This window comes from Haemaphysalis longicornis, unplaced genomic scaffold (genome assembly GCF_048455015.1).
Source record: "Haemaphysalis longicornis isolate Haplotype H1 unplaced genomic scaffold, Haemaphysalis longicornis Haplotype H1 scaffold_26, whole genome shotgun sequence".
Lineage (NCBI taxonomy): Eukaryota > Metazoa > Arthropoda > Arachnida > Ixodida > Ixodidae > Haemaphysalis > Haemaphysalis longicornis.
Window position 1 is genome coordinate 4,031,423 of NW_027526319.1, and position 23,992 is coordinate 4,055,414.

Below are 23,992 nucleotides of genomic sequence, written 5' to 3' on the forward strand. Positions count from 1 at the left end.
ATAACCATAGCAATAAGATGAAGCATCAATGAGACAATGTATGAAACAGAGTACAGGCAAATCAATCAATCAATCAATCAATCAATCAATCAATCAATCAATCAATCAATCAATCAATCAATCAATCAATCAATCAATCAATCAGTTTATTTTTAGTGCCCAGGAACGACGGTGATGTGTTAGTGCTGGTACCCTAGCAAACATAAAAAGAAACAAAATGACATACATACAACACGTATCACTGAAAGTACGCTACAGTAATAGAAGCCCAAAGAACGGTAATAACAGTGATATCACACTCTATGGACGGAAGAGTTAGCCACAAATAATGTACTAGTTAAGTGAACATACAGCCAATTAGAAGATAGTGAGGTAAGGATAAAAGTTATACAAACGAGAAGTTGAAGAAAATACAGTAACGAGCGAACAAAGCAAGGTGGCATAGCAACATTATGTGAACGGAGTAAGACATATACTGTCAGCTACAAACAGTACTAGTCAGCCCTGCACGAAACAGGGCCAGGGAGCCATTTTGAACATCCAATTTCTCCCCAAGAAAGTTGTACGGGCTTTGCAGTCGGTGAATAGGCGAGTGACGACTACTAGTTGCACCAGTATGGAATGAATGACGTGTTCGCGTGCACTTCTGGAAAACTCGGAGCATATGCTGGGACAAAAGTTCTGGGCAGGAAATGACTCCGTGTAGTAGCTTGTGCAGAAAACGAAGATCAGCTCGATCATGCCCAGAATTCAAGGGAATAAGCTTAGGTAGCTGATGTTGACTAGAGGACGAAACAGAAGTGCGTCTTAGCCGGTGTTTATATATTGTGACGGGGCAATCCCTGTTCGCGCCGAACATGCGGTGGGCGCTGCGCCGCTGATAGAAGACGATAAGAACGACAACGCTTGGCCCCGGACTCACGCTGCTGCCTGATCCAGTGCTTCCCAGCTTATTCGTACTTATAAATAGCTTCACCTTACGCGTCTTCGCCACGTAATATCCTTGGTGGAGGTTGCGGAGTTCGAGTGAACAACTCATCCCGTACCATCGCACGGGCGTGCTCCACCAGCTTCACCCACCACGGAGCTTCGTAGTGGACGCTCGGTTCCTCGTGTCAGCATGCCGACCGATGGAGCGACCGCGTCGACAACACCCCTCGTCATCGTGTCTCATCCCCGGGAGCCTGGCCTGTTTACCGGAACAGACGACGTTGATGTCGACGACTGGCTCAGTCTCTATGAGCGTGTCAGCGCTCACAACAGGTGGGACCCTACCATCATGCTGGCGAATGCCATCTTCTACCTGAAAGAGGAAAGTCCCGCGCGCAAGTGGTTTGAGACGCACGAGACCGAAATGACCAGTTGGGAGGTGTTCAAAACGAAGCTGCGAGCGGTATTCGGAAAGCCTCTTGGCCGTCAGCTTGCTGCCCGAAAGGAGCTCGCATCCCGCGCCCAGACGTCGACCGAATCTTACGTCGCCTAATCCAGGACGTCTTGGCCCTTTGCTCGAAGGCTGACAGCACCATGACGGAGACCGATAAAGTAGGCCACATACTGAAGGGCATTGCGGATGACGCATTCCACCTTCTTATGTGCAAAGACTGTGCCACAGTGGAGTCCATCATTACGGAATGTCGCCGATTCGAAGAGGCCAAAGGACGCCGTATCGCCCATAACTTCACAAGGCTTCCGCACACAGCAGCTACATCTTCATGTGAAGATGGACGTCCACCAGCCTGTATTTCACGTCTTCAAGATCCGGTTTCGCCGTCGGCAGATATAACAAAAATCGTGCGCCGAGAACTGGAGGCTATGGCCCCTACTACTGCGGTGCCATACGGGCCGGATCGGAACGAGCTCCACACCGTTTCTGCCATCCAAGTCATTGTCCGCGACGAAATAGCCAACCTGGGCCTTCACCCTGTGTGCGCGATTGGCTCTACTTTCCAACGACAGTTTAGGTCTCCCGGTCCCCACATCGACCATCTTCCTCCCCGCTACCCCCGCCGGAACCCTGCTGAGTGGCGTACACCACACGACAAACCGATTTGTTTCAGTTGCTCTGGAGTCGGCCACATTGCTCGGTACTGTCGCAACCGCAGGCCCCCGACCTTCCGCAACGGCTACGCCAACTACAGTACTCGACCATCCTTTGGCTACCCCAATGACCGGCAAAACTGCTTCTCTTCCCGCACTGACTTCAACCCGCCCAACTCTACCAGTCCCAACACCCGAATGAACCAATAACCGTCGCCGCAACGCCGCCAGTCCCGATCACCGCAGCCTCGCCGCCCCTCCCCCATGGCCGACTACTCTCGACCCCCTCCGGAAAACTAAGTCATGCAGCTCAAGGACTCAAGGAGGTGACGCTGCATCAACGACCCGGCCCGTAAATCCTCTACTGACTTTGCCGACTATACACAATTTACTTGAAGTCCTTGTCGATGGAGTTGTAGTACGAGCTCTTATCGACACCGGAGCCCAGATTTCCGTCATGAGTTCAAGCCTCCGCCGCCGTCTCCACAAAGTCCTTACGCCGCCAACGTCCCGTGCAGTTCGAGTTGCCGACGGCAGCACGCCTCCGGTCGTCGGAATGTGCACAGCTCGTATACGCATCGCTGACCAAGAAACAGTCGTTCTGTTTACCGTACTCGAACACTGTCCTCATGACCTCATTCTGGGCCTTGATTTTCTCTCTGAGCATTCCGCTCTCATCGACTGTTCTGCTGGACTCCTCCGCCTCCAATTTCCTCTCCCTCCTTCTTCCGACGCACCCCAGCTGCGCTGTTGCAACCCCAAACACGTTCGTTTGCCCCCAAACACTGTCAGCTACATCTCCTTATCCCCGTCCTCCCATGTTGCAAACGGCGACTACGTCGTTTCACCTCTTCTGGATGTGCTTTTGTCACGCAATGTTACTATGCCGCATACTATAGTCACTATTGTTCAGAACAAGACCTGTCTCCCGTTCCTCAACTTCTTTTCCTTCCCTCAAGTTTTACCGAAAGGAATGGCACTTTCATCACTGTGCCCTTTGGAAGCACATACTGCTACTACCCCGCTAGAGCCCGTGACGCCTTGTTTGGGTCCCACTGAGCAGTCATCACTCCCAGCGAATGAAGTCGCAGCGATGATCGCACCCGATCTTTCGCGAAAGGACGCCGACGCTCTTCGTTCTCTCTTGACGTCCTATATAGACATCTTCGATTTAGGCAGCCGTCCACTGAGTACGACACACGCTGTGACTCACCGCATCATCACTGGAGATGCAGCACCGGTGCGAAGACCGCCATATCGCGTATCTCATTCTGAACGCCTCGTGATCCAACAAGAGGTCGAGAAAGTGCTCAGCAAGGACATCATTGAACCGTCTTCTAGTCCGTGGGCATCCCCTGTCGTTTTAGTCAAGAAGAAAGACGGCACGTGGCGTTTTTGCGTGGATTATCGGCATTTAAACAAGATCACGAGAAAAGATGTCTATCCGCTTCCGCGCATAGACGACGCCCTCGACTGCCTGCATGGTGCCAGATACTTTTCGTCGATTGACCTGAGATCTGGTTACTTGCAGATATCCGTTGATGGGCAAGACCGCGAAAAGACTGCATTCGTGACCCCCGATGGCCTTTACCAATTCCGGGTTATGCCATTTGGTCTGTGCAATGCTCCGGCCACATTCGAGAGAATGATGGACTCCCTTTTGCGCGGTTTTAAGTGGACCACGTGCTAATGTTATCTAGACGACGTCATCATCTTCTCACCCACATTTGAGACACACCTGGAGCGCCTGTCAGATATCCTTGAAATATTTCGACGCGCTGGTCTCCAACTAAATTCCAAGAAGTGTCGCTTTGGCCACCGCCAGATAACAATTCTTGGGCACCTGGTCGACGCCTCTGGAGTTCAGCCCGACCCCGACAAAGTTCGAGCCGTCACCGATTTCCCCGTGCCGCGCTCGACTCACGATGTCCGCAGCTTTGTCGGACTTTGCTCCTATTTTCGCCGCTTTATGGAAAATTTTGCCCACGTCGCTCGTCCTCTCACGGACCTTTTGAAGAACAGTGCCACTTTTACATGGGGTCCCGATCAAGCCCAAGCATTCAACACTTTGATTTCCCTCCTAACGTCACCGCCAGTTTTGGGTCACTTCGACGCTTTCGCTCCCACCGAAGTGCGTACCGACGCAAGCGGCCACGGGATCGGCGCCGTATTGGCCCAATCGCAAGCCGGCCAAAACCGCGTGATTGCGTACGCCAGCCGTTTGCTGTCAAAGTCCGAGCGCAATTATTCCATTACAGAGCGCGAGTGCCTTGCTCTTGTCTGGGCCCTCGCAAAATTTCGTCCCTACTTGTACGGCAGACATTTTAAAGTCATCACAGATCACCATGCGCTGTGCTGGCTTACCAACTTGAAAGACCCCACCGGAAGGCTTGGTCGCTGGGCATTACGTCTGCAGGAGTATACGTTTTCCGTCACCTATAAGTCGGGTCGCTTGCATAAAGACGCTGACAGCCTCTCACGTCACACTGTTGAGCTCCCTGAGGCCACCCCACCTACTGATGTCGCTTGTGTGTTCGCAATATCCGACTTTCTCCACATCGGTGACGAGCAGCGCCGTGACCCGTCGCTCCGTTCCCTCATTCAACGACTTACCTCTTCATCACCCGATTTTTCCACGCGAAACTTCACCCTACGAAATGGCGTCTTATACCGCCATAACTTCCGTGCTGACGGTCCGGACCTCCTCCTCGTTGTGCCCAGCCACCTGCGTTCGACCGTTCTGTACCAGCTACACGACGTACCCACCGCAGGCCACCTAGGGATAACCAGAACTTATGATCGAGTGCGGCGCAGGTTCTTCTGGCCTGGCCTTTACCGATCTGTACGCCGCTACGTTGGCTCGTGTGACAGCTGCCAGCGTCGGAAAAAGCCTCCCACACTTCCTTCTGGAGAACTTCAACCCATCGAAATTCCCCATGAGCCGTTCTTCCGAGTGGGTCTCGATTTACTTGGTCCCTTCCCACTGTCGTCAGCGGGAAACCGGTGGGTCGCCGTTGCGACAGATTACACGACGCGGTACGCCATCACCCGTGCCCTTACAACAAGCTGCGCGACCGACGTCGCTAACTTTCTTCTCTACGACGTCCTTCTGCACCACGGCACTCCCGGCCACCTTCTAACCGACCGCGGGAAAAACTTTCTGTCCAAAGTTATCGACAACATCCTCCGCTCTTGCTCGACGAAACACAAGCTTGCCACGGCCTATCACCCGCAAACTAATGGCCTCACCGAACGCTTGAACCGGACGCTGACCGACATGCTGTCTATGTACGTGTCTTCTGACCACCGAGACTGGGACCTTGCATTACCATTCGTAACTTTCGCGTACAACACCTCCCGCCATGACACGTCCGGTTTCTCCCCATTTTATCTACTGTTTGGCCGTGAACCGGCTTTGCCTTTGGACTCGCTCCTTCCTGCCTGCTCCTCTGAATACGCTCGCGATGCTATCACTCGCGCCCATCAAGCTCGTCAACTGGCTCGCGACCATCTTCTTGCTTCGCAAGTCTCACAAAAGACACGGTACGACGAACATCACCGCGCGGTCCACTTTCCTTCCGGGATCCCTCGCCTGCTCTGGTCCCCTGCACGTCGTGTTGGCCTGTCCGAAAAACTCCTCCAACCCTATTCTGGTCCATACAAAGTGTTGCGTCGCGTCACAGATGTGACGTATGAGGTTGCTCCTACCGTCTCTACTTGGGCATCGTCCTCTACTGTCCCGCCTACCAGTGTTGTCCATGTCGCCCGCCTCAAGCCATATCAGCCCCCGCTGACCGATTCTCCTTAGACAGCACCGAGACGGTGCCTCTTCCGCCGGGGGTCATGTGACGGGGCAATCCCTGTTCGCGCCAAACATACGGTGGGCGCTGCGCCGCTGATTGAAGACGATGAGAACGACAACGCTTGGCCCCGGACTCACGCTTCAGCCTAATCCAGTGCTTCCCAGCTTATTTGTACTTATAATTAGCTTCACCTTACGCGTCTTCGCCACGTAACAATATTGACAGGAATTTTTTCTGCACTCGTTCAAAATACTAATGGTTGGACTGGCAGGTTCCATTCCAAACGACAGATTGAATATTCTAATTGGGGGAGGCAAGCTGATGAGTAAAGCTTGAAAAAAGGAAAAGGAGAAGTGAAATGTCTGTCTTGTAAGCCTGCACACCGCACCCAGAGAGCGGAGGGTCCGCCCGAGCATCAGTCGTATATGGGGAAAGAAACTGCGGGAACTGTCGAAAAGAACTCCGAGGTCTCTAACCTCGGAAACATTTGACAGACGAGCATTATTAAGCGTGCAAGAGAATTGGAAGGCATGTGTTTTCCGGCTGTAGGTGATAACTTTCGCTTTATTAGAGTTGACAATTGATCCCTGCTCTGCACACCAGCGCGCGAAAGATGAGATGTCATGTTGAAGAGCAAGGCAGTCCTCTGGGCAATTAATTATTTTGTAAACCTTTGTACCGTCAGCATACAAAAGGAAAAAAATGAGCTCTAAATAGAAGTAGGCACATCGTTAATGAAAAGTGAACACAGAAGAGGGCTCAAGACGGACCCCTGAGGTACACCGCTGATAAGAATGTAGTCGACAGATCTTTGGCCATGTACACTGGCATAACAGCATCTGTTAAGAAGATAGCTGCCTAGTAAGGCAACTAGCGGAGCATTGACGCCACAGAACAACAGTTTTTTGAGCAACAGTCGGTGAGTAACAAGGTTGAGTGGGAACGTTATTTGAGTGGGAACGAACGAACTGCCAGAATTTTTAAGGGTCACGCGCTGCACTAATCACCACGGACTCAAGGCAGGAACTATAGTCTCTTTTATAAAGCTTTTTGCACGTTGAGCCGCGAACACGAAAATCTTTCTTCCACTAACGAGGCCAGAGTCACGTGCCTTTTTATGGGCGCGATCTTTCAGCATAAGGGAGTTCATTGGAGAACCAAAAAGGAAATTTCTGCGAGGTTTTGCACTTTCGGATAAACCGGTCCAAACGATTCTTTACAATTTCAGTGAAGCAGTCGAATTGCGCAACATCAGAGTTGATCAAGACAGTGGACCAATCGGCAGAGGAAAGATATTAGTATAAACCTACATGGTCACCCCGTCAAAAGCAATAACGGCGAAGGGTAGAGTATGGGGATGGAGCTATGTCACGCTGTACGCTTAAAGATGCGGAAATGATAAGTGGAGGGAGAAATTTATCAAGACGCACAACACCAATGTCCGAATGAAAAACTTGCTCGTTTGAAATGTCCGTAAAACAAAGGTCTAAAATGGTACCACTGAAGTTCTTGGTACGATTTAACTGGTGCAAAGAAGTAATAGCTGAGAAATCAAGAATCATGCTGCACGTTTGTTCATTGTTATAAGTGTAGTGACAAAATGTATGTTTATCCCATTTAGCGCCTGGTGTGTTGAATTCACCCAAGGCAAGCAGCTTGTGATTGCTGGTAAGTGTAGATGCTTGCTCGATAGAAGAAAGGACACTATTGAACACCGAAGGGGTGGTATCAGGGGGAACATAAAACGCCCAATAAGGAGCTTCTTGCCTTCAAAGAGGCGCACATCAAGCCCGACAGATTCCCGTTGTGTTTCAAGCTCCGGACGTCTTACGCATTGCAGCGACCTCTCTACCGCTACAAGAACACCTCCGCCTTTTTTTCTTAAAACCTCCCGAATTCCTGTCAGCACAATAAACTTGATATTTAGGAGGAAAATACTGAGCGGAGGAAATGTCCTTTCAAAGCCAAGGTTCTGTTATAACAATGATTGCGAATATAGAGGACAGAACATTCGCAAAAAACTCAGAAGATTTAGTACGAAGCCCAGGAGCATTTTGATACAATATTTCGAAGCTAGCGTTACTTTTTGCCATCGAGTGGAACGCAGTTGGTGTTGCGGGAAAGAATCATGTCTTAATGAATTCTACCTCGAAAGGGCTTGAACAAGTAACAACAACAACACAACAATAATATAAAAAATATAATAATAATAATAATAATAATAATAATAATAATAATAATAATAATAATAATAATAATAATAATAATAATAATCAATCGTTTATTAACGTGCCCAGGAAGAGCCGGAGGGCCCTTCTGCTAGCGCACGAAGGAAAAAAAACAGGCAACGTAAGATGCCCACACCTCACAAGTAATGCAATTAAAGGACAGCGATACTGACACACACACACAAATTACACACTGTCGTACACCAGAATATACATGCACCCACAGAAAGCACAAACACACATATACACACAAAAACAAGTACAGTGCCTTGCAGTAAGGCATGTGACATCACGCCACGGGTCGTCATACACAGATATTTTCAAAAGTATACATTAATGTTAACAAAGTTTAGTTGCGCGTAAACGGAGTGAATCAAGATAGCTTATATGTAAGAAAAGGAGCATGGAAGGAATGTACATCTAGAGAAAACCAGACATAATTTATAAACCAGAAAACCAGAATATAAAAAAATTACATGTTCTACAACAACTTACAATATTTATTCTGGATTTAAGGAATTTTCTTTAGAAAAATTCCCAAATTTTACCCTTTTTCAAAAACTGCCAATATGTCGGGTCTTTTACAACAGCATCTAGAACATCTAGGAGTGCAGGCTTTTTTACTGGTATTTTTGTATTATTTTCCGGTCTTCGTGCGAGTTTTACTTTCTGTAGACAAGATAATTCACTAGGAAAAATGCACTGCCCCACATCAAGCATTTTGGTGTAATTTAAAATCCAAATAAAAATAAGGTCACCATAGTTTGGATTTTATGTTTAACTAATGGGAGCCAAGGGGTATTTTTATCACCTGCCTGAAAAACAGGTAGAACTATTTTTGTAGTTTTCCAGCTACAGAGCGCCAAATATGACCTCGTTAGCAGTGGTGTGTTGCCATACTGGAGTGGTTTATACGAAGCTTCTGATAACCCCCTAGTGCGGGAAATATGTGGTGCAAGTAATAAATTATAAACGTGACACTGCGCGGACCATTCTTTGTAGAAATTGAACGTGTATAGAGTGCACCACACTTAAATCTCGTGTTGTACCTGGCGGTCGCAAGCTCATGAGTTATAAAATACATCGACCTTGCCTCGTCTCAACCACAAAAGTTTGATGTGGCAGGAAACGTATTAAGACCTCCGGGATTAAAATGACTGGCGCAATATTTTGATAAACACGACTGAGGTGTTAAGCGATACAAAATGCCAAATTAACAGGGACAGCAAATTATTCGTCTGTACAAAAGATATGCATTTCCGTTGCCTTATCTGGTACTCGCACTCTTTTTCAAGCTCGGTGATGTCACCCCCGTGCAACTGCTGTCAACTAAAACCTTAAGTCCACGTGAACTACTTTCCAATGTTTTATGTGGCGCCAGGCGCTACAGTAGGGGCACTTAGCACGAATGAGTCCGTATGTGTTTACTGTTATTGCGGAGGCTTCTCTGAGAAGTTTTTTTGAGCCAGAGTAGGTTCAGTGGCCCTTTGGCAAGGGGACTCGTGGTGGTATCGGTGATCACCGCCATCACACGCACACACCACCGGTGTTCTCTATTTCTTCAAAGTGTCCAACCTTGAAGAAAATTGTCTCAGGGGGACAGAAGCAAATCACATGCAAGATTTGGGTGATAACACTACCTACGATAGCTCTTTCATGCTATAGACCTCTTGAAGAAATCGTCCGAAAATCGTAAACAACAAAAACCACAGTTGCGGCCAAACCACGTGGAAAAGCGTTAAGAGCCAAAACTTTTTAACTCCATCAACATTAGGAGGAAGTACGAACACTAAGTTTTAAAAAATATTGGGACCGATTTCTGAAAAATACTTGAACACCAAGTACAGAATATGTGAACATACGAAGGGTGATAATGTTCAACGTGACGTAGAAAACAAAGGGGGCTCACACTAACGCGGAAGACTTGAGGGTATCGAAGTTGTACGCAACCTTCACGGCAATCACGAAGGCCGTGATGGTCATGATGGTCATAAGCACTTGATGAAGGTTGTGATGGTGACCACTACGATTGCAGACGAGTTGCTTCTTCGCTGCCGCAACGAACTTTATTCCACCATTGTTGCCATAGTTCAGGTTTATTTCTTTCCCCGTAATCAAATGGACGACATCCTGGCTAAAAAAGTGCTTGAAGAGCCTGACGAAGGCCAGGACGCATTTGGAAGGCACTGCACACACAATGCAAAAATACAGCTGGAATAATACAGTTTCGCTAAAGTTTCACAAAAACACGCCATAAAGAAGCAAATTTCGGAAGAAAGAAAAAGAAACAGCTTTTAACTGCATCCCAAAGAAGAATTAAAAATTTGGATTTGAAATGTTAAAAACCTAAATTTTCACACAGGAAATTTAAACACACTAACACAATCACAAAGCAACACATACGAAAGCAAAGCAAACATGATGCACAAAACACTATAGGCACACTGTACATAACCAGCAGGTCAGAAACACAGAAGCTAGATAAAGTAACGACTGAACACTCCGGATATTCTTTTGTTACAATAGCACGATGTATTTTTGAAGCTGCCTCCTGTTGTATCCAGCAGTTTTTCGGTGTTTGTTTAGAGTCATGGGAATAATATGAGCTAATGATCGAAACTTGTAATTTGTACGGAAGTGTGGTACCGTCCATATATCGGCGCAGCGCGTTTTGACAGCCTGTGAGTAATTGTGTAACGTATGGCATAGAGGAAAGGTAATTAACAATTTTAGTTGATAAAAACTTGAACATTTGCAATAGGCAAAACTCGTACCTTTTATCGACTTGTAGGAAATTATATGCACTTCAAACTTTTCTCCTGTTGTGTCTGTGCGATTTAAATTTGATATTTGTCGAATAATTATTTTCTGTATGGTGACAATCCTATTCGTTTTGTTTTTGTGGTTGTAGCCCAGACCAAACTGCAGTAATTAAAGTATGAACAAAATTCAAATAAGGCGTAGTAAATTTGAAGCTATGGTTCGAGCTGAAGGGTACTACGACAACGCGATAGTAGTCCTGTAACTGCCGAAAACGTTTTGCTAAGAAAGTCGATTTGAGTGTCCCAGTTTAAGATTGAAGAAAAACATACTCCTTCAATTTTGTGGTCGCTGACAATGAAAACTGGCTGGTGTTATTAATTTTCCTGATGCAAAAAATAGATGTTTCTTTTGAGCACGAAAAGGGATGGCCTTCGTATTCGCTGGTTTAATTCTGAGCTCATTAATTTGGACCATACACATGCCTTGTTAAGATCTTAATTGCATTTTACAATTATGTTATCTAGATACAACTGGAGGCAGTAAAAGTGATGTCGTCAGAATAGATCAAAAATTTAACTTTGCTATCAATCTGGACAATGTCGTTTATATAAGTGTAAATAAAAGGGGACCCAAAACACTACCCTGAGGTACTCCGAGCGAGACAGGTAAAAGAGATGATTTGTGGTTATTAATAAACAAATTGGGCCCATCTCCCCGCGAGGGGGACTCGAGTAAATGCGTCGCATAGGGGTTGGGTGTATTGCGTTAACGTTTAGTGTTTGGGGAGTTGGTGGTAGTGAATGCGTTGTATCAGCAGCTTCTTTACGTAGTTTGAATGATTTGATTGATTGATTGATTGATTGATTGATTGATTGATTGTAGGGTTTAACGCGCAGACGCAACGCAGGCGATGAGGCGCGCCGTAGTGGAGGGCTCCGGATTAATTTTGACCACCTGGGGATGTTTAACGTGCACCGAAATCTCTTGCACACGGGTGTTTTTGCTTTTCGCCTCCATCAGAAAAGCGGCCGCCGCGGCCGGGAATCGAAGTAGTTTGAATGAGTCAAGGATATAAGGCGCGTTCGTAGCCTCCCATTCTGTGTCGGCTTTGTGGCGCAGTGGGTAGAGCACCATGTACATTGCGTTCCGCCCGCAGGGTCAAGGGATCGGAACCAGGCGCCGGATAGTATTTTTTTTATATAGTGTGAATGAGTCAAAGATATAAGGCGCGTTCGTAGCCTCCCATTCTGTGTCGGCTTTGTGGTGCAGTGGATAGAGCACCATGTACATTGCGTTCCGCCCGCAGGGTCGAGGGATCGAAACCAGGCGCCGGATAGTACTTTTTTTTTATATAGTGTAGGGGGAGGAGTGCGGACAACGATGGTGCGGACTATGAATACGGACGTCAACGCGGGTGACATCGTGAGTTACTGAAATGCTCTGCATTTAAAACGCATTCCTGTTGGTCGTTTATGTACGAATCAAGCAAGGCCACAGATTTTCCGCGAATACCGTGTTGTTTAAGCTTTGCAGTAAGAACGTAATGGTCAGTCAGAAGTACAGAAAGAGACGTAATGTATACAAGTTTTGTTTCTTATAATATTTTCTTTTATCGTCACTGAAGCCTATTCTGTGGATCGTCGTACCCGAAAGGCAAATCGAGACTCAGTTAGTACTTTATTGCATCAAAGAAGTTTGTAAATAGGCAAAATATATTTTTTTAAGCTCTAAAAAAACAGGTACAAAAAAGATTGGTCTGTAATTTGTAGGATTGTTCCTGTCTCCCCCATTATCTATAACGGATAATCTGGCCCTTTTCATGGCATCGGGAAAAAGTGTCATACTCAATTGCTATGTTAAAGATGTGAGCAAGACAAATTTAACACCAAGACATATTTAACACGTGGAATTTCAATGTTATCAATATCCAGTGACCTATTATTTCGCAAAATCATAAACGTATTGTGGATCTCATGTGCGTCGGTTGGTTCAAAACATATACTGTCAATATAACTGCTATGGTGACTGCTTATATCTGGTGGGCAATTATCGTTACATTTATATTAACCGAGTGAATATTGAAGTAGTCTTCAAATTTCTTGCTTTTGAGTTCACGGTTGCCAAGAGTTACCATATCTACAGCAGACCTATTATTATTCCGATCGAAGACATCGTTTATCTTCTTCCGAGCAACATCATGGCGCTGCCGAGTAATATGCCCAAAGATATGTTGATAATACTTTATTTTAGAGCGCCGCAACTCTGTGTTAAGGTGAATTTTGAAACGTTCAAACTGTTCGAGCTTTGCTTTCGAGCGGGTTCGCAAAAAAATGATAGAGAAGATTTTTACATTTCATCATATCTATGTGTTCTTTAGTCACCCAAGGCTTCCGTATCTTTTTCGACAACTTCAACGCCGTGAACAGAAAATGACGCGCATTAATGTGCACAAAGGCTCGCACCATTTACATTTTGCTTGTGAAGCATAAACGATCAGTCATGGTTTAAATTATTCGAGCCTGTCTTGGGCGACCAGCTAAGCAAATAAAGGCACAGATCAAGCACCTTTCTCCACGGAAGATGTGTGGTAAATAGAAAATACCGGACAGTGATCACTCAAATCCGATGCTACTTAGCACTGTCCCAGCACTGCAGACAGTAGTTTCAATATTGGTAATAAGCATGTCAAGCGCAGAAGTAAATTGTGCACGCGACAATGTCGCGTGCGTGCCTATCTTTCTGGTGATGACTTCGCACTCACGGAACAACGGGACGCAAGCACATTTTCTGCACTGCGAAGCCAAATACACCGAAACAGCAGTCTTTCACACGATGTTCTTATGCTCTCTAAGCCTGTCATCGACACATCTACCCGTCTGGCCAATATAAGTCTCGCAACAACCGTCACTTGCCCTGTTCTTGCAGCAAAAACTAAAGTGCTGATTAAGTTTCCGAAGCCATATGTAAAAATTCTAATATTGAATTCTCGACCAAACCGATCTTGGTCCCAGATATTCAAGTAAAATTCCCGCCACAAGTTAGGTTATAATTGTTCTTGCTTGCGAAATATAAAAACTCTTCGCAGAAATCTAGAAATTGCAGAACACTCTCTGTCGGAGGGCGATAGATACATAACACGGATGATTTGCTTGTGGCATATCAACAAAAGTACTTCATAAGCATCCGTAACTCATGAGACTTCGGATAGTATTTCACGTTTTCAGTAGTAACATAGATAGCCACTCCACCACCGAGTTTGTTCGCACAATTTACGTAAAAGGTATTATGACCTGGAAAATTAAAAAGTTTAGAATTGCTTTGATACCAGGTTTCCTAAAACATGATTATGGTAAACTTAAAACAAAATTTTCTAAGAATAAAGCAACGGAATCCTGTTTATCACTAATAGAACGTATAATAATATGTAGGACTGATTCAAACGACAAATTGTGAAGTTAAACTTTGTGTGGCAGACAAAAGTCGCTGTAGTTCATGATGTACTCTGTGGTTTCGGACAAGAAGCGAAGTTTTCTTCAGGGCCCTACATCTCATTTTGCCGCTCCAGGACGCATTACGCTTGGAGTACTGATAGGCTTCTTCGCACAGATCTTGCCGAGATCGTTTTCAAGCTTTATCGACACAATGGGCGGGTCATCACCTTCCTTCTCAAATATCTTTCCATTGAACGAGAAGACGGTTTGGCAGTGGTGTTCTAGCTTCCTTTTGACGGCCATGGGGAGCAGTTTCTTTTGTGCCGGGCAAAAATGTTTGTTAACATATACTGGTGCGGTGTTATGAAGCCCAAGGTCATTTTTGGTTAGCAGAGTTTTCTTTGCTTTCTTCCGCACAGTGTCGGGTTTTGTGGGCCACTTGAACTGGACAATGATATGGGACTTATCAGCGTTGCCAGTCGGCACACGACGGCAAGCCCCAATATCAGCGTCCTCGATGGGCTCGTTTATCGCAGAGCCAACTTTCGAGAGGATATCAGTGACGGCTTCATGTCTTTTCTGATTACACCTGTATCTCCAAATTCGCTTTCCTAGAGTACTGCTCCATGTGAACACGGCGCCCTTCCAAATCTTGCAGAGTGCTTTCCATCGCTGCTTTCTTCGCGGGAAGCGCCTCGTTCTCAGATGCAAGCATCACATTCTTAGTAGTTCATCTTCTGTTTTTTTAGGTCCCCAATGTTTCTCTGAGCGAACTCAAGGCTTTTAGCAAAAACTTTCTGTTCCAGTTTCAGTTCACGAATGTCATTCCGCATTTGGCGTTCCAGCGTTGCGCGATGTTCTTTGAGTTCAACCCTTATTTCTTTCTGTTCTTTCGCAAATTCTGCTTTCATCTCATCTTTCATATTTCCGATTTCCTTTCAACACAAACTATAGGAAATATTTGTCAGAAACAATACAACTGGGCAGGAGTGACGAGCGTGCAAAATTATTTCTTTGGGGGCGATTCATGCGTTTTGGCCCTAAGTGTGAGCGTCTTTCATTTTTTGGAAGTGGTGATCATTCAACATCACCTTGGAGGGGCGTACGCTATGGCGCGTACTTCTCGTTCTCAGAAAGTGTTGCAACGATTACGGTGAACGCTGGAGTATTTTTGCCAAGCATGGCCAATCACCCTAAGTAGGTATGCCTGGCTTGACGAACGTGCGCATGGGCCACTGGGTGGTCGCCGCGAGGCACGCATACACGAGCGCTTGGAATTGGATTGGATTGGATTGGATTGGATTGGAAAATGTTAATTGAGCATAAAACTGGTGGCTTCCTTATTCCAGATAGCCGCGAGCTAGAGTAGCTGCTTGAGCGCGAGCGATGAGGAGTTCTTGGTACTCGCACCGTGAGCTGGCCAGCACGCGCTCCCACTGCTCAGGGGATGGGGAAGGGAGGGGGTTTGGCGCGTAGGGGCATTCCGAGACCAGGTGGTAGGTAGTGTTTGGGACGGAGCAAGAAGGGCAGTTGTAGGGGTAAGTGGAGGGAGAGATGTAGCGCAGTATTGTGGTGTTGTAGAATGCGTTGGTCTGCATTCGACGCCAAATGCGGTCGGGCTGTGTTCTGAGGGATTGGTGAGAAGGAGGGTGCCTTGGTTCAATCAATCAATCAATCAATCAATCAATCAATCAATCAATCAATCAATCAATCAATCAATCAATCAATCAATCAATCAATCAATCAATCAATCAATCAATCAATCAATCAATCAATCCATCAATCAATCAATCCATCAACCAATCAATCAATCAATCAATGGTTTATTTCAAGCATAGGCACATAATATTTGCAAGCAGTGCTTGGACCCTTTGCCAAAGGCTAGTTGTGGGTCAAAATTCGGAAATGCATAGTTATAAGCAGTCTCATTGTTATCAATCACTGTATAAACATACGGTCAGATTGCAGTAACTACCAAAACAACGTCATACATAACACGTGATGAATATTTGAAAAAAAAGAACAAGAAATGCCGCGAACTTTACGACTGTAGGCAAGTGATCTTGCTGAGATCAAAAGGAAAAAAAAAACAACTACGTTTCTAATGTTGGGAACACTCATGGGCATATAACAACAGAGAATGATTTCTCAGTTTTTTACAGAAGTTATGGTCATTCCTTAGGTCAACAGCGATTTTATTCCTCACTTTCGCAACAACGTACTGTATAAGTCGCTCACCATAAACATTATGAGTAAGGAGAAGATTGAAATTGTTAATGCTGAAATTTCTTGTGTGCCGTAATGGACTATTAAATAAGGAGACAGGAAATGGATGATTGTTCCTTACTATGCTGTATGTGATTAGAGCCGTTTTATCCTCACGCATGTGATCAAAAGGTAATAGTCGAAGCTGAGTAAACAAAGGCTTACTGTGTTCATTGTATTTGGCGAAATTCATAATTCTAATCACACGTTTTTGCAATCGTCTGATGGGGTTAAGGTACGTAGTGAACGTCCGGCCCCAGGACTCTAAACAATATGTCAGGTGACTGCTGATAAAGGCATGGTAAATTATAAGCAGGATGTTTGCGTCAAAACAATCACGAGCTTGTAAAAGGGCGTAGCATCCGGATGCTATCTTCGAACAAACATGCGTAATTTGGTTCTTCCAATTTAACTTGCTGTCGAGCGGTTTACCTGTCGAGCGGTCGCTGCGACAGCCGCTCCCGCGCGCGTGTGCTCGGCAATTTGTTGGTATTTTTAACAGTGGACATGAAAAATTAAGAATTTCTACAGAGCTTCGCCGTTAGGAAAATAGGCAAGAATGGCCAGCATGAAGATCACGTTTTGTCTGCTCGGCTTGTCTGCTTTCTTTCTCTCGCCTTTTTCACGCTCTGTTAGGGTGACATATATCTCGACGAAAAAGTAAACAAAGATGGCATTGCGCCATGTGCAGGCCTAAGTGGCGGCCCTAACTGACATGTTGAAATGGGAAGGCTATGTGGTAGCCAAAATGGTAATGCGCTGCTTTTGGAGACAGTGTGCCTGTGATTCAAGAACTATATAGAAGAGCAAGTCATGATGTATCTGTAAAATATACAGGTGCGGGTCTACTATTTGTGTTGCAATGACACAGTATGTACGTTTTGCAAACAACGTCTTTTGTATAGCTATAAGAATCGCTTAAGCCTGGGTATAATCATAATAAAGCAAAAGGAGTTGCGTCCCTGAGGGCTGCCTCTTGTCACAAACTATAGTACGCTTTCGCCTTCCTCTGGTGGCAGCCCTAAAACAGGCATGACTGTACTCTATGAACATCCATTTGAACACATGGCGAGATGGTGTATTCAATCAGCAAATACAAAAGAGATGCCGTAGACAATGGGTTAATCAGTAATGACTCCAAAGGTGCGCACGTGCTTATTATAGTTTAGGAAAAGATAGAATAATACTTATTAATGCGTATAACCTTAACGATCGTGTTTCACCCAATATTGCAACCTCATGGGAGCATTCTTCAACGACGAAATACCTTTACTTGTGCATGACCCACTTTGGAAGCCCTTTTGCCCCTCCTGCGTGCTGCGGCAACTGCATAGAACCAGAAGGTAGTGCCGGGCCACGTGGTGGTGAGCTGCTCTGGCACCAGAATTAAGTGACCACAGTTTCGATGGGTGTAATATCTTTTATATCGGAGCTCTTGCAATAGATATTGAAACTCTGGCGAAATGTGGTTTTTGCCGCAGCCCGGCTGTTGAACGCGGCTCCCCAGTGCGCATTACTCTCCGGGCCCATGTTCTACAGCTTCGAAAGACTAGAATATGTCAACTCCCACGCCGTTTCTTGTTAACGACAAAACGTACGCCGTAGTTTGTTTGGAAGTTTTATGCCTTGTTACAGAGCTCACCAGAAAAACAAAACGCCGTCACGGCTTGTAAAATTGGAGCAACATCAAACAGATTTTCCGAAAAGAAAAACCATTCACCGACGCATCCATTGAAAAGGTCCTGATGCTGTACGCATGGACACACATAAGGCGTGACCATGAACGAGGTTGCCAAAAAGCATGCACCACCCGTCAACTTGACTACGACAATGGTTAAACTCGGAAGTTTTCACGGGAGGGATTCCTTGGATGTCGCATGAGTTTGGACATTGACTCGAAGACGGTTTGCACTTAGACTCGTTGGTCTTTGACTTTGACTCGCAACTTTGCAACGCAGCGGCTTTGACTTTCGCCATCCGCTGTATCATTCCGCAAAAAAAAGCCTCACGTTGAACCATTATCGTCGTTAGGCGTAGGGGCGGAATATTTTACTGGGTAATTTTGCAAGTTCATTCACCCCTGGCCAAATCGAAACTTCTTTGGCCGTCTCGGAATGGAGCAATCGAATAGACGTAAGCTTCATGACCCGAGGGACCAAGGTTCGATTGCGACTATGGGAAGCGTTTTCTTCTTTCGCTTCACCCTGAAGAGTATTTTTCTCTGTGTCACGCCATCAGTAACAAATCAAAAGCTTCATTTTCAAAAATGGCATTTGCTTGCTTGATTACTGATGGGGGAACTTATCTGCCTCAAACAATGCTCATCAATACACAAGTGACATCCATATGTCCGCCAGGAGTACACCTGAAAGGAACTAGATCTGTGTCTCCCGGGCTAGTAACGGAAGCTCTTTACTCCCCACAAGATTGGTTAAATGGGTCCTGAAATACCTTCCGCCGATGCATGGATGTACATGTAACCAAATGAAGCAATGTATTAGCAATCTCCTCCCGCAAGCATTTCGTTAAAGCGATGAGTATTAGCTGAGAAATCGTAAATCGAAAACCGCGCATTATCGTCGCTCGGGTTTCCTCCTCCTTTGAACTTACTCTCCGCTGTTGACAGCGCGCGAGCCTTGCCTCCCATGATGCTGCGCTCCTCAGCGGTGACGTACTTCCGCTGTTGCGCTGCAGAGACTGCCGTCTGCTACAGGCAAGCTTTGTTGACACCATGAATCCCGCACTCCGCTCAAGGCTTGACAAGCGAACGAAAAATCTGGCCGCATGTGTGCGGCGGCCTGGCCTTGCCCTTTCGTGGTGTACGTTGCTGCAGTTGCTATCGGCGGCACGTGACTTTTTATCGGCGTGAGCTCGCAGCCGCACCGGGAGGATCGTGCGCTCGTTCTCTTTGATGCACCGCGCACTGTTTACCCAAAAAGCACCGTGTCAGATGTGGCCCCGCTGGTGCCGGGTCTTATTTTGCGGCGGTGGTAATTCGTGCCTTAAACCGATACAGAACCCGTGCACAAAACGCTTAATCATGGGACCAGTTCAGCTTGGGGCGACGCGTGGTGGAGAGTGGCAACGTTGGCAAAACATGCTCCGCCGTGGCTCTGAGCTTTCTAGCGCTGGAGCGAGCGCCATTTTTTTGACAATCTTAAACATCGGTTGCCTTGGCAACAAGGCCAAACCACTCTATAAGTTCGTCACGGTTCCGTGATCCCGGTTCACCTCGGGGCCCCACCTCGCAACATGTGGGCACTGCAGGCGTACCACTCACTCCCAATGGGAAGTGCGAGATGCGTTTGGCATTACAGGAGGCGATGGTGTATGTGTTGTGGACGCCGTTGTTTCGCGATGAAATGCGACGTTGTGCTTCTGCGGGTGGATAGTGCTTCCCATGTTCTCGATTATCTTTCTCGAGCGACGTACGACTGAACCTCGCATGGGATATGTGCAGTGTGCGTGGCAAGCCATCTCGGCTTGTGCGCCAGGGTTAAGTGACTTGCTGTTCGTCCCCGCAAACCGCACGCGAGGCAAGTGCCGAATTTACGACGGGCAGGAGGAGGCAACTCATCGTCTCTCAATCGCGGTTCAGACTTGCAACGCATGTTGTGACGTTGTGTTCGTTCAAAACGCATCTGTGGATTGTTTTGAAGTTAAATAAAATGTGTGCGTCAAACCGGGGCTTTCGGCTCAGGGCGTTCTCTGCGATTGCACGAAAGAACTGCCACGAGGCTTCAACGCTTTTTATATGGAACGTACTGGGGTAAGAGAATATCCATGTCGTGTTATGGCCGTGTTGCATTCAATACAAACGGTTAAGCGTTTGTTTGCACTTGTTTCGTTTGTCGTAAAATGTCAAAGCACTCCGGCACTACGCTGGCAGATGAGCCGGCGAGCCGACGCTGAGCAGACGACTCGTCTCTTTGTCGGAAGTGCGTCAAAAAGTCGCCCAATAGCAGGATGTAGAGCTCATGACGAACATCTGGGAATCGATGACGTAGACATGTGAAGATGGCGGCGTCCAAAAACACGAAGGGAAGGGTAAGAAAAAAGCGACAAACTTTGCAACAAATGTGTGAGCTTTCAGCTGCGGGTGAAAGAGTAATACTTGGCACAGGTGACGTTGACGACCCAATCTAACGATTGCGCTAGTTCATTTAGTGTGCTCAAAACGCCTTTCAGGGACACTTTAAATAGCTGCGCTAGGATGTTTGACCGCACTAAAGAGATACGGGTTGCATAATCTCATAAAGTTCGGGCTAATTTTGATTAGGTAGTGTCTGTGAACAGGCTAACGCTGCACATATTTCTCGTAAACTAGTACTTGGGCTGTGTTCAGAAACCTTCGGCACAGCTGGATGGTATAAAATTGAGTTTCTTTATTCGCACTTCTGTAGCCTGCGAGGGGGTGAACGCGTACGCTATGCCTGCTCACCGACAATGCCGTTGGTCTAATGGGCGGCCGTACGTCACCCTATACGAGGAGTCGCTGAACAAATGGGCAACTATCCGAAGTACGGAGGCAACATCGCCTAGTATAAGCAGAAAAGAAGTTTTCAACTTCCCTGTATCATGTTTCAGTAATGCAACGCGGCTGTTGAGATAAATAAGATGATCACTGCAGCATCCAAGTCTTGTTTACATAGTACCGCAAAGACTGCAGCTGTTTACGAAACAACATGGACGCGCACAAAAATTTTCCCGCGTTGATATGAGCCTCCGTACCTGCTTTTCCAAGATGCTTCTGGCCGGAGGGTTCATCCAGACGACTTCTTCTTCTGAGCAGGCGTCTCCACCCAGCGGGAAAGCCACACGGCCGCTGCGCTCACACTGCACGTAGCACGGTTTGCCGACGATGTGCTCGCAAGGGACGGACGCTTTCACGTTGGGCTCCTGTCCTGGAGGGAGCCCAAGGGGGATCGGCTCATCTTCAACGAATCCTGGAAGACATTCATTGAAGATGAGCCGATCGAGATCCTTCGAAAAGCGCACCACCGTGTGCTCTTGGGCGCGCGACGCCATCTCACGCAACAGCGACGACGCACTACAGCGACCGCGACCGCCTTTGTTTGCCCTCCGCGAACACATCTGAAATAGGAGCCCTATCTGAATGCCCTTGAGCCAGCGCAGCGACATCCTCTGCCGCTTACACAATCGCTTATCGGGCTTCTCAGGCGCGCCTGCCTGCCGGTATCCGATAGCACTAAAAGCACCAGCTCCCTTTTGTATCGCCGATTTGTTATTTTCCACAAAGGAGAGAGGAATACAAAGAACGACCAGTAGATTTAAATGTGACGATGCAATGATAGTTTCAATTTTAGCAGACACGTAGTGTAAGCCTGTATGGTGTACATACAGAAGAGGTACTTTGTGCTGTCTCGGTCAAAACAACCAATATTCAAAGAATGTGCACTTCAGCTACTAGTATATGACGCCGGAACTTGGATTATCACTGAGCACGTTGCAAAGCAAAAAAAATTGCTGTTGTACCAAGGAGCCATTCTGGGAAAATTCATAGGGATAAGCACTAGGAATAAAAAAATCAACAATGTCGAGTAGGGAAAAAAAGTATTCGAACAGTAACAATTATATTAAAAAAGCCCTAAGCAAATTATTCAGCAAAATTGCGGTTGGCTGTATTAGAGTGGAGGCGTACGGTTGGTCCTTGCAGAAGAAGTTGGGAGCAGAGGGCCGCCCACGCTGATTGGCCAATTTATACCAACCTGACTGGTCAGCGCATATGACGTCAATAATGGATGTGACGTGAAATTGTATTTGTATTTTCGTGGTATCACGTTCACTATCGCTTCTTTTCTATCAGAAAAACCGTGCCGACGTCGAGTCGATCAGCTCCGAGAGGTGAAAGTAGTCGATGCTGCTCTGTCTGCGACAGAGGGTTCTCACGGCAAAAAAGTAATAACATGCTCCAACAAAGAGGAAGGCGCATCGAAACGCTGGAATAAGCTTAGAAAGCAAAGAGGGGCTCATCAACTTTGCGAACTGCAACCATTACGCTACGAGCTTGGATCAATTAGTCCGCCGTCATAATAATACACAACATTGTCACCTCAATTGTAGTACAGTTGTTCTTCGGCAGCGCTCAAAGTAAAACATAGTGGATGAATTCGCGCTTACCTTCCTTCAAATTTAACGTGCTTTGTGTGGTGCTGTGGCCAGTGTTAATTACAGCAAATATGTCCTTGAGAAGTGTGGATTGCGAAGAAATGTAAGTAAGAGGTGATGCGTATTTCCGCAAGTACCCGCTGCGGCATTCTACATGCGCCATCGTCAGTCACTTTAATGACAGCCGCCGCTATAGATTGCTTGGGCTTCTGCTCTCTTAGTAACAACTCTCAAGCGATCAGATGGGATCATCACCGAGTGACCCAATAAAGTTTAAGTAATGGAGAAAGCTCGTCTACAAGCCAGCGGGTTGAGACTACCTCCCTGTTTTCACTTTACAAGGATGACCGCTCTACGTGAGGTCTAAAATTCTATTTTGGCGAAATGCGTACACCAGGATTATCTTTTCATCTGTCTTTCCTACGCTGAAGCTACAAGAACCCAAGGGAGTGACGGATGAGTCGGCCGTTTCGAAATTTTTTAGCAACATGAAATACTTAGGATTATTGGGCAGTGGTGTGCTAATTCTGAAATATACCGAGTTAAACTTTACAATACAAAACTCCAATATATGCTGTAAAAATATTTTTCCAGCAAAGAATACAAAAAGATCTTGCACTGTAGCCTTCAACTCGGGGCGGCGCTCCAAAATTAACAGCAACAAAAGCTTCCACTCGCCGTGGGGCTCAGTGGCTCAGGCGCTGTGCTGCTAAGCCAAAGACACTGGTTCGATCCCTGCCGGGGTGGCTCCTTTTCTGGTAGAGGAGAAAAACGAAAACTCCCGTGTATTAAAATTCTCGTGCAGGTCAAATATCGCCAGGTAGTGTAAACTCATCCGCCATCCTGCATTGTGGTGCTCATGATATCCCAGGTGTAGCTTCGGCGCTTTAAACGCCATATTCAGTCATAGTGGTGAAACAACGCGCAAAACAACAGGGCGGAAAGAAGAGGACAACAACCAGCGCTTGTGTTTTTCTCCTCTTCTTTCTGTCCTGGTTTTTTGCGGGTTATTTCACCACTGCGAATCTCTACAAACTGGCCCAGTTCACGACTCTCTTGATATTCACTCATGCTCATACCGCCAAATAGATGGCGTCCCAGCGGTGCTAACGAGGGAGACTAATTGGTTACGCAAACCTTTTTTTGCGTTTATCCATCAAGGAGTGCTGCTGGAGGAGAAGCCAGACATTTACATGGAATGGGTGGCAGAATGCTTTCTCTTTCAATGTCATTTGCAGCCAAATCGGTAGACACACGACAAATTTTTTTTCGAATAGATCTCGCTCTCAAACTAATTCAACGTTGGCAGTATCCGTGATAGTCTCCGCTAGCACAC

The 23,992-nt window shown here is 46.4% G+C and overlaps 1 long non-coding RNA gene across 1 annotated transcript in view; it reads right to left on the minus strand.

The window, feature by feature from the left end:
* LOC144172814 (uncharacterized) overlaps window positions 1-21,622 on the minus strand; it is a 32,011-nt gene extending 10,389 nt beyond the window's left edge. The window contains exon 1 of the long non-coding RNA XR_013323109.1: window positions 21,259-21,622. This is a non-coding gene — a long non-coding RNA (uncharacterized LOC144172814). The remainder of the gene's footprint in view (window positions 1-21,258) is intronic.
* Window positions 21,623-23,992: the final 2,370 nt, after the last annotated feature.